At 41.1% G+C, this 9,958-nt stretch overlaps 1 long non-coding RNA gene across 1 annotated transcript; it reads left to right on the top strand.

The window, feature by feature from the left end:
- The first annotated feature begins 3,304 nt into the window (after nucleotides 1–3,304).
- Nucleotides 3,305–6,414, top strand: LOC309368013. Its single transcript, XR_014167485.1, has 3 exons — nucleotides 3,305–3,627; nucleotides 5,352–5,392; nucleotides 6,114–6,414. It is a non-coding gene; the product is annotated as an uncharacterized lncRNA (long non-coding RNA).
- Nucleotides 6,415–9,958: the final 3,544 nt, after the last annotated feature.

Genomic DNA, 9,958 nt, shown 5'->3' with positions numbered 1-9,958 from the left:
CTCATCACAAGACGCTACTGAGCACTTGTTATTCACCTGTTCAGGGAAAATATCATAATGCAGGACACAGAAGCCATCTAGAGGAATGTCCATATTTTGTATGTATGCTGTTGTCAGGCTTCGGGGAATTCTCTCCCTCCACTGGTGGCAGCAGGAAGCAGAGAAAAACAAAGAAGTGTTCTTACTAACGAGTTTATTCAATCATCACAGAGAAAGACAAAGGAATGCTGTCAATGGCGTTGCTCCAACTGCGCTCCTCCTTTCCTAGCAATAGCACTTCCCCATATGGTGGTCTTCAGGGGCTAATTGTCTCAGAGTGCTTTGCTCTTGCACTCTCAATGAACACTGAGTTGTGGGAGAAGGGGGGTCAGAAATATTTTCCAGTGATAACCAGAGCTGGCTGCTCTGGCTCTGTCTACCTTGGCTCTGTCTCCCCACTCCCTTCTCCCAACACCTCCCAACTCTTCTGTTCGCCTGTCTCTGAGCTGTGACCTTCCTCAAACTCCTACTGTAAATCAATACTGCCTCCCTCTTTGGAAGCTTCAGGAGAAGGGAGGGCGATCTCCACCATTCCTCCTCAATCTTGTCCCCTTCAGTTCAGTCCCTGACAACTGTGGATGGTCCATTCCTGGTTCAATAGATGGACAGAGCAGCCTTTTATGGGTGACATTGCAAACCCTTTGAGTGAGTACATGGAGGGGGTGCTTCTAGAGCCATCATTGTCACTGGCAGTGCAGATAGTCTCAGAAGTTACGAGTTGCTCTGACCAACTTCAACTGGTGCACCAACTGCCACCTTTGCTGGAGCAATGGTTAGGAAGAGTTTACCATGCGGAGAAATGACGAGGCTATGCAGGGAAATGATGGTGATCATATGTTCGGAACCAGAGCAGAAAACCTGATTTTAAGATGTCCTCCATGTTGGACTATTGTTGGACACGAGGCTGCCTTCAAACACGGTTCAGAAGTTGCAATTATTGCAAAATTCAGGGGCCTGCGTGCTTGTAGTAGCATGTCATTCCCATTATGAAACAGCTACAATGGTTGCTAATTGTCTTCCAAGCACAATTCAAGGTGCATATGCTGATATTTAAAGCCTTGAATGACATGGGACCCAGCTATCTGGGACAATACCTTGTCTTTGTCTTAGCTCAGTTGCTTAGAGCATGATGCTGATAACGCCAATCTTGTGGGTTCGATCCCTATGTGGGACAACATTGTAGGGATTTAGACATCCACAAGGTCCCTTTCAACTCTACAGTTCTATGATTCTCATGATAACCTGTCCCGTTTTTAAGATCAGCAAGCGAGGACCCCAGATGTAAAGCATAAAATCCCTCTGTAAGGGTTGAAATCAGCCATGTGTACCCTAGTGGTACTATTACATGACATACATCTCACCACTGATATACTTCTCAACTCAACATTATATGATTTTAGAAGGAAGGTGAAGATATCTCTCTTTTGCCAGACTTTTGGAGGTCAGTTTTATAGAGTGTCCACTGCAACTCCCACCATCCCTGACTGTTGATGAGTGCTGAAGTCCGCAACCACAGATTTTCCATTCATGACTTAAAATAGTAGCAAGAATACAGCGATGGTATTTGACCACTGTGATGACTCCCCAGTATTAATTCTTATGAGATCTCACAAGTTCGTTATACTCCTGAATTTGCCCCTTCTGTTCAAACCCCCCCCCCAAGACCTCTAGGGCCTTGAGGTGTGAATAATATAAAACTATTGTATATAAAACCCTAAAGTATCTTTAGGGTAGTTAAATGTGGCTTTCCACAATATTAAACCTGCATTATTTCTTTATTTTCCTTGTACACACTTTTTAATTGGGCTCTAAATGACCCCTGTGCCCTTTTAGCAAAACCTTCTGTTATTTTGTGTTGCTTTGTTTTGTTTTGTTTTTTAAAAAGGGGGGGGGGTTGTTCCTTGGTGAGTCAATTGATCTCTTGCTGTTGAAGTGTGACGTGATACTGCTTAGTGGTACGTTTTGCACCTGAATGTTCTGTCGGGGTCATTTATAACTCCAAATCCTCAAGAGGGTTAATTATGAGGCTTGCCGAGGCTCAGGACTCCAGCTTTCAGCAATGTGCATGCAATGCTTTGAACCTTCTAAAGTGCTATATAAATGTTATGCATTATTCATAATCCATCCTATAGGAATACACAGCAACAAACATTTCAGGTCCCAATCTTGTCTTTCCCTAGCTGATGACCAGAAATCTACTTGGACTATTTGTAACCTAATCGCTTGATTTGAAACAAAATTTATCTTCAGCTGAATAGCTTAAACTGAGTCCAGCAAGTGAGGGAAAAGGCAGGGTGAAATCCTGATCCATTAAAGAAGCCGCACGCTATTTCTCCTGCAGATGCCAACGAAACATTCTTGCCTGGAAAGTGTTTGATCTTTATGTCAGAAAGATGAAAACATAAGCATTAAATAGATTTGATGTCAAGGTTAAATCTGCACATAGGCCTATTCAGCCATCGTGGAGATTGTGTTTCTATTATTCTGTAAAATACTTCTTAGACAAGGAGTGTGTCAAATAGAATAAGATGTTTTTAAATAAGCAACACCATTCAACAAGGTTCTCTCCCCTCCCCTCAAAAAAAAAAGGAGGGGGATAATCTGGAATAATGAAATATTTTAGTGGCTATGAAATATGTAATCTAAGTCTGCCATCTGCTGGTAGAAATATATTTCAACTGTGCTATATTATTTACTATCAATTATGGAGAAATCTTGCAATGAGGTACCGGTACTTATTTTGTGCATCTCTGGGGAACAAAAAAGCTGCTTTTAACCGTACATACATCTGTGGTTCCATTCTTCCACTTTTTAAAGGCTACAATCCAAAATACACTTGCCGATTTAAACATGCCTCAATGTCTGCACCTTGGTGAATATTTGACAATCCAAGCTGAATTTGGTGGGTATCACCATTCACTAGTATAAGTCCCCGCAAGTTGGCTGTTCTGACCTAGCCGTCTGAAAGAGAGAGTGTCAAGGGACCACCAATTACTATTATAGCGGTGAAGATGTGGGAACAGCTTATGTTACTTCCAAAATAACAAGGTCAAATTGGTGATGGCCCAGCCAGTGACTATAATGTGTGTTTCTAAAGTGTGCTGAAATTACAGTAATTCATGGGAAAAGGACATGTTCAGGATTCTAAGAATGCAAGTTGAGCCAGTAAATATTCCTTGACATTCTTGGGACGAATGATCATTTCATCACCCTGACATCCAAGCTATTGGTCAGACTGTGGGTGTGGGGGGGGGAGGGAGGTCCATTGTTAAAATTTGCAGACCAGAGATCAGGGCAATAAAAACACACCATTCTGCCAAAGTTAATGGCCCATTAACAACAGCTGGTGGACCCAACACACTGAAATTATTCCTGGTCCTGGCGTTCCACCAGCATTACTGCCTCGGAAGAAAATAGATCTGACCTTGTTGAAGTGGCCTTCTTCCTGTGTGGGGACCATGGCAACTGGCCTCATTGCCCATGCCCCCATATAAAGTGGCATGAAGCTTTGACAGAAGGAAAGATTGAAAAGCTGGAAGTTTTCACAATAGCTCCTTGCTGAAGCAGTAGGAGGAAACAGCTCATCTGGTAACTAAGCATGGCTATTTATTTTTACTATCTGGGGGTATTTTAAAGAATGGTTGTGATTTCTTGGGAAATTTTTAAAAAGATCAGTCAATTTCCATTGAAGGATCTATGGGAGCGTTAGTGGCCTGTTATTGTTGTTGTTTTGATACCATCGATTTACAATCAAACCCCTCAGCTTGCCATCTCAACAACTCTGCCATTTTGGCAGCGAATGCACACAGCAGTGAAATCAACCCCCACTAATGTGTTGATATCAAATTGATTTGGGGCTAAACTTTAGCTGTGCTGTTCTGTTGCAGGAAAGGACATTTGTGCTGGGCTTTTGTGTGTGTGTGTGTGTGTGTGTGTGTGTGTGTGTGTGTGTTTAAAAAAGCAATGTGACATCTGCCCAAACCGATAGCACACACTGACACATCCATCGCCTATTTCAATTCACCTGACGACAATTAAGTGACATTAAAGAACAAGCCCTCCTCAGACTCTAATTTTTTCTGACGCTGTGTTCAATATTGTAATAGATGGTGCCAATAGAAGTTTGCCTCACACAGCTTCTTCCCTTTCCTTTCTATAATCTTCTTTAATAATTGCTGCTGGAGCCATTCCCCTCCATGAATGAAGGACAGGACAGAAAACAACACAGAAAAGTGAGAAGCATAATCTTTCTGGCTATGATTGCAGTAGGTGCAAGACCCAGAATTACTGATACAGCTACTTAAGATGGTAGTACTGAAATATATAGCCAAACTCTTGCCTGTACAGTGTTTCCTCCTGATGTCAGGAGAAGGCTGTGTCAAGAAGAGGTGTCCCAAACCTCTTCAAGATTAATCTGAACACTTCAGCCAGTGTCGCTTGTGTCCATCCTGTTAATTTTCAATCCCATTTTGTAGCTAGTGAAGCTACTCTGAATATTGACAGTTGCCTCCGGGGGACTAGCAGTATGCTCTCTTAGCAAGAAAGCAAGCGCAGCAGGGTTTCTGAAATATTTGCCAGTGCCACTGTAAAAATGCAGAAGGCAGCGACCTGTATAACTACATATGAGGCAGTTATCCAAGGTTTCTATATGAGGGAATTCGTTTTTCTCTCTCTCCAACCCCCACCCTTCCCCCAAAGAAAGGTTGTTTGCAATTCAAATGTCAAAGACACCATAGCAGAGGAGTCCTGGCCACAGAGCCTTTAAACTACTCTGCACTTATTTCCCCCCAATGAAATTAATGTTATTTTTCATTTATGTACAGAGGTTGGTAACAGCAACAAAACGATTCTGCTTTCACAATTCTAGCAGTCACACCAAACTGCTATGCTCTAGCAGGCATGAAAATACCTGGGTAGATGTTCATATAACCCCCTGCTTAAAAGTGCTAATTAATATTGCTGCAAGATGTGGTTCTGACTCAGGGGAGGCCACCATAGTCAGAGGGGAATTGTGTTGTCGGAAGCATCTCTCTCTTCATCTCTCTCCCTGGATGTGCTTTTAGAACAACAATGGGGAACCTATCACCTTTCAGAGGTTGGATAAGAACTCTCATCATCCTCAGTGGTCATTGATGGTGGTCCAGCAACATGGCTACGTGTTCCCCATGTTTTATTTACACAGTTCATGAAGCTCTCTACGCCCCCTCCATCTGCATCCAAAGGTTACCAGAGCCACATTGTATGAAGTTTAGTTTGTGAAATTAGTTTATTTTTTAAAAAAACAAATTCAACCCTATCTTTTCTCTCACCAGGACACCCAAGTGGAATCAAGAGAAACATCAGTTGGTTAAAAGTAAGGGCAAAAGCTAAGCATTTAATGGGAATTTTTTGCTCATACAGTGGTGCCTCGGTTCTCGAATGTAATCCATTCCGGAAGACAGTTCGGCTTCCGAAACGTTCAAAAACCAAGGCGCGGCTTCCCATTAGTTGCAAGAGTTTCTTGCACTCAGCGGTAGCCACATAACACGTTCGAGTTTCGAAAAACATTTGGAAATGGAATCATTTACTTCCGGGTTTTCAGCGTTCGAAAACCAAAATGTTCGACAACAGAGGCGTTCAGGAATTGAGGTACCACTGTATATGCATTTATGGTATATATAGCTTAGATGAAGAACTGCATTGTAAAATGCAAAAACAGTGCAAATATCAAAGGATGGCTGTTTCATGTTGCATATTGTTTCAGAAAGTGCAGATTTTATAGGTCCCAACTGAATCTACGTTCTCCCCCAACCTTAACTGTAAGTGAATATTTAAGAATGCATATTAAAAACATCAGGAATCCCTGTTAAGATCTTCCAAATTCTGAGTAGAAAAGCATATGAATTCCTATGTCAAAGAAAAACATACTTTCTCAAAGACAGTAAAACTGTCTAATATGCAGAAAATGTAATTTTTGTATGCACCGAAGTTAAGACTTATGTAAAAGTTTGCATTTGCATAATAGAGAAATTTACATTACGCAAGAGGTTGCAGTCTAGATGAAAACAGAAGACTGATGTTTTTCTATTTCACAGGGTTAGACTACCTGATGACTCATAGACAGAAACCTGAGCTGCAGCTCTCTCACAGCTAGAGAGGAAATTTAAGAAGTCAGTGAAGGCTAGCTGTAATAGGTGCAGCTGCAGCTAAGCTCCACAGTGATGGAAAAACCTAGGCTCTCTCTGGGACCAGAGAGAGGAAAGTTTACTAAAGTGTATAAAGGACTGAACCATTTTGGCTGGTACCTGAGAGCAACTTGTTACTTTATTATTTTGTAACATTTATCTTACTGTAACTAATATTTAAGATTATTCTGCAGTAAAGTTTTGAAACTCATTCTTGTGGTGGAGGGATTCATTTCTACTCTTAACAAGTTCCAAATCAGGGATTCTACTGAACAACTCTAGGAAGAAGTATGTATTTACAATATTTTGATAGCTATGTCTATGATTGTTACAAAAATAGTGTCTTTTACTTTTAAAGTTGGTGTTTTAGTCCATTATTATTATTATTATTATTATTATTATTATTATTATTATTATTCCCTGCCCATCTGACTGGGTTGTCTCAACCACTGTGGGCAAATTCCAATACGTATAAAAACATAATAAAACATCAAACATTAAAAACTTTCTGATACAGGGCTGCCTTCAGATGTCTTCTAAAAGTTGTGTGGTTCTTTATCTCCTTGACATCTGATGGGAGGACTTTCCATAAGCCACTGCTGAGAAGGCCCTTAAAAGTTGCATTCCACTTTCTGCCACAATTCTTCTTATTGACTGTAACCCCTGTTAAGAAACACGTTTAGAAAACATAAGGTACCCAGTATGCTTTGTCTCCTTGCAAGTAAAAGGGAATTTCTTCAGCAATGCATTCAGTAGTTGCTAGTGAAGCCGTTTGCTTTTGATAGCAGCAAACCTGTATGTACTGGAGACTGTACGTTCATTCAGTACTACATGTGCACTGTCCAGCTACTTGTGAACATGATTATGCAGGTTGTACACTCCTTGAATGTAAGGCGTGAGCATCCCTGTGAACACTTTGCAACAAGACTTTGTGAGAACCAAGAATGGGACAGGTCTCTAGATCCTACATAGACACTCAGTCTGAGCTAGGCCAGTATAAATGCAACAGGTGCTAGGTCCTGTTTCTGCCCAGCCAATGTTACGCCTGATTTATCTTCCCAGAAATGGAGAGTCAGAAAGTGAAAAGTGTGATGGAGAATTTACGTAATGGGAATCATTAGATGTGCAAGATCTGTGATTGGGTTGAGTCTCCTAGCTTAACTTTCTTCTTCCAAAAGCAGATGCATCTGTGGCAAGTGGGCAGGGCCGGATTTAGGTTTGATGAGGCCCTAAGCTACTGAAGGTAATGGGACCCTTTATATGTCCAGCTGTCCTTTGTCAACAACAAATTGTCACTGTTTTTTGTGTTGGATATATGCTATATGGTAATTTATGGACCTAATAGGTCCATACACAACACAAAACACTGTTGATGTACATAGGTTTTATTTTATTTGTTTTTTAATCTTATATTTTGGAAATGTACATCCAGGTTTTCCCCCCTTTAAATTTGGGGGGGGGCTCCCAAGAGAGAGCGGCCCTAAGCTATAGCTTGTTTAGCTTATACGTAAATCTGGCACTGCAGGTGGGGGAGTGTGAGATCTTGGCTCCCCCTTCACTGTGGCCCTGATGAAACACACACATACAGAGGCTACTTTTTAGAGGGAACATCATTATAAGAAGGCTTTGCTGAGGGGAGAGCAATGGAGTCTCGTTGACAGCTGCTAGATGGGCAAAGAAGCAGGAGGCAGCATTGGGACAGAAGAGTTGGTGATTCAACATAGCTACACAAAAGCTTTTAAAGCAGTCATTTAAAGGTCATTGAGACAGGGGGTGCAGAGCCAATCTGTCTACAACAAAAGGTTTTGACAACAGACAGAACTGACAGAAGCCAACAGAAGGCAAGGCAGCCTGAGGGGCTCCCGGTATTTTCTTTCCCCGTGGCCATATAAGAAGGGGTTGGGGGCCTTGCCTGAGGGATATCAAGGCTTGACAGACATTACCCAATGTGGGGGGGGGGGAGAGATAGGAATGAGGGTGATGTCTTGAAGAAGAGCAATCATTTGTTACTTGATGGGCCCAATTGGCAATACCGCAGCCTGTCAAGCTCTCCATTTCTAGAGGCTCAGATGCCAGTAAACTTCAAAGAGAACCTTTCAGCACTTGAAATAATACCTGGGTTGTATCCGGGGCCTAAAGCAAGAATACATCCCACAACAGTCTTTGGCAATTACAGGGATGGAGTTCCACTAATGTGTAGAGTGTGTGTTGTTGTTTTTTTAATGGCTTGTGTGAAAAAGCAAGGAAATTAAGGCACACAGACTTAATTTCCACACCATGTAAGAAGCATACATTGTTATGTACTGAAGTTCTCACCCTGGGCCAGCAGGGGGATAATGTAGATAGTTATGCAAATAAGGGATCGAAAGTGACGTTCAGTGATTGGATAGTTTTAGAAAATAGTTACAGTTACATTGTACTGGAGCTCTATATAAGCAGGCTGACTGAACCCTTCAGTTCAGTTCTGTCCTGGCCTGTGAATAAACAAGAGCTGTTTGAAGAATCGCTGTGTCGTCTGATATGTTCATCCACAACCTAACATACATGATCAACATTCTCACATATTGTGCTTACTTTTAGCCCTTGTGGACCCCTGTTATTTTTTCTTCTGGTCCGAAACATCTTCCACTGCAACTGGAGAGACACTGAAACTCAGGATGCTATGACAGCAATGGTCATTTAGCAACATACTTGTCCTCTACTGTCCCTTTATGCCTTCACTGTGGTTAACACAGAATGGTATATGTTTGTAGTGACAAAGATGAAGTTGAATGATATATATAATTTTTTATTAAGGTTTTTTCATACAAATGCATATTTAACAAACAATATAAATTTTTATAACATCTTTTCATTCTACTATGGACTCCCTCACGCCTCCTGCTTCCACTTGCATCCTTAAAAAGAAAACTTTTCTAAGCAAATTATCAATTTGTTTATAGTCTTAAATCCAATAAAATTAAGTTAAACTCAAATATAAAATATAATTTGATGGTAGACAGTTGTTTCTATTCTGACATCTTTGTTAACATTCAGCCAAATTACAGTACTTTTGTAAATAAATCTTGAATTTCTTCCAGTCTTCTTCAACCCTCTCCTCTCCCAGGTCTCGGATTCTGCCAGTCATCTCGGCTAGTTGCATATAGTCCATCAGCTGCATCTGCCATTCTTCCAGTGTGGGTAGATCTTGAGTTTTCCAGTTCTTAGCAATGAGTATCCTTGCTGCCGTTGTAGCATACATAAAGAATGTTCTGTCCTTCTTTAACACATTCTGGCCGGCAATGCCCAGAAGTAAAGCCTCTGGTTTCTTAGTGAAGGTATACTTAAACACCTTTTTAAGTTCATTATATATCATTTCCCAGAAGGCCTTCACTCTAGGACAGGTCCACCAGAGGTGAAAGAATGTTCCTTCATTTTCCTTACATTTCCAACATTTATTATCAGACGAATGGTATATTTTAGCCAATTTCACTGGGGTCATGTACCATCTATATATCATTTTCATTACATTTTCCTTCAGAGCATTACATGCGGTGAAGTTCAGCCCAGTGGTCCACAACCTTTCCCAATCCTCAAACATAATGTTATGCCCAATATCCTGAGCCCACTTTATCATAGCTGATTTAACCGTTTCGTCTTGTGTGTTCCATTTCAGCAGCAAGTTATACATTTTTGAAAGCACCTTAGTCTTAGGTTCTAACAATTCTGTTTCCAGTTTCGATTTCTCCACCTGGAATCCTAACTTTTTATCATTC

Source organism: Podarcis melisellensis (genome assembly GCF_964234715.1).
Source record: "Podarcis melisellensis genome assembly, chromosome: 4".
NCBI classification, from domain to species: domain Eukaryota; kingdom Metazoa; phylum Chordata; class Lepidosauria; order Squamata; family Lacertidae; genus Podarcis; species Podarcis melisellensis.
This window is presented reverse-complemented; position numbering and strand designations above follow the sequence as displayed.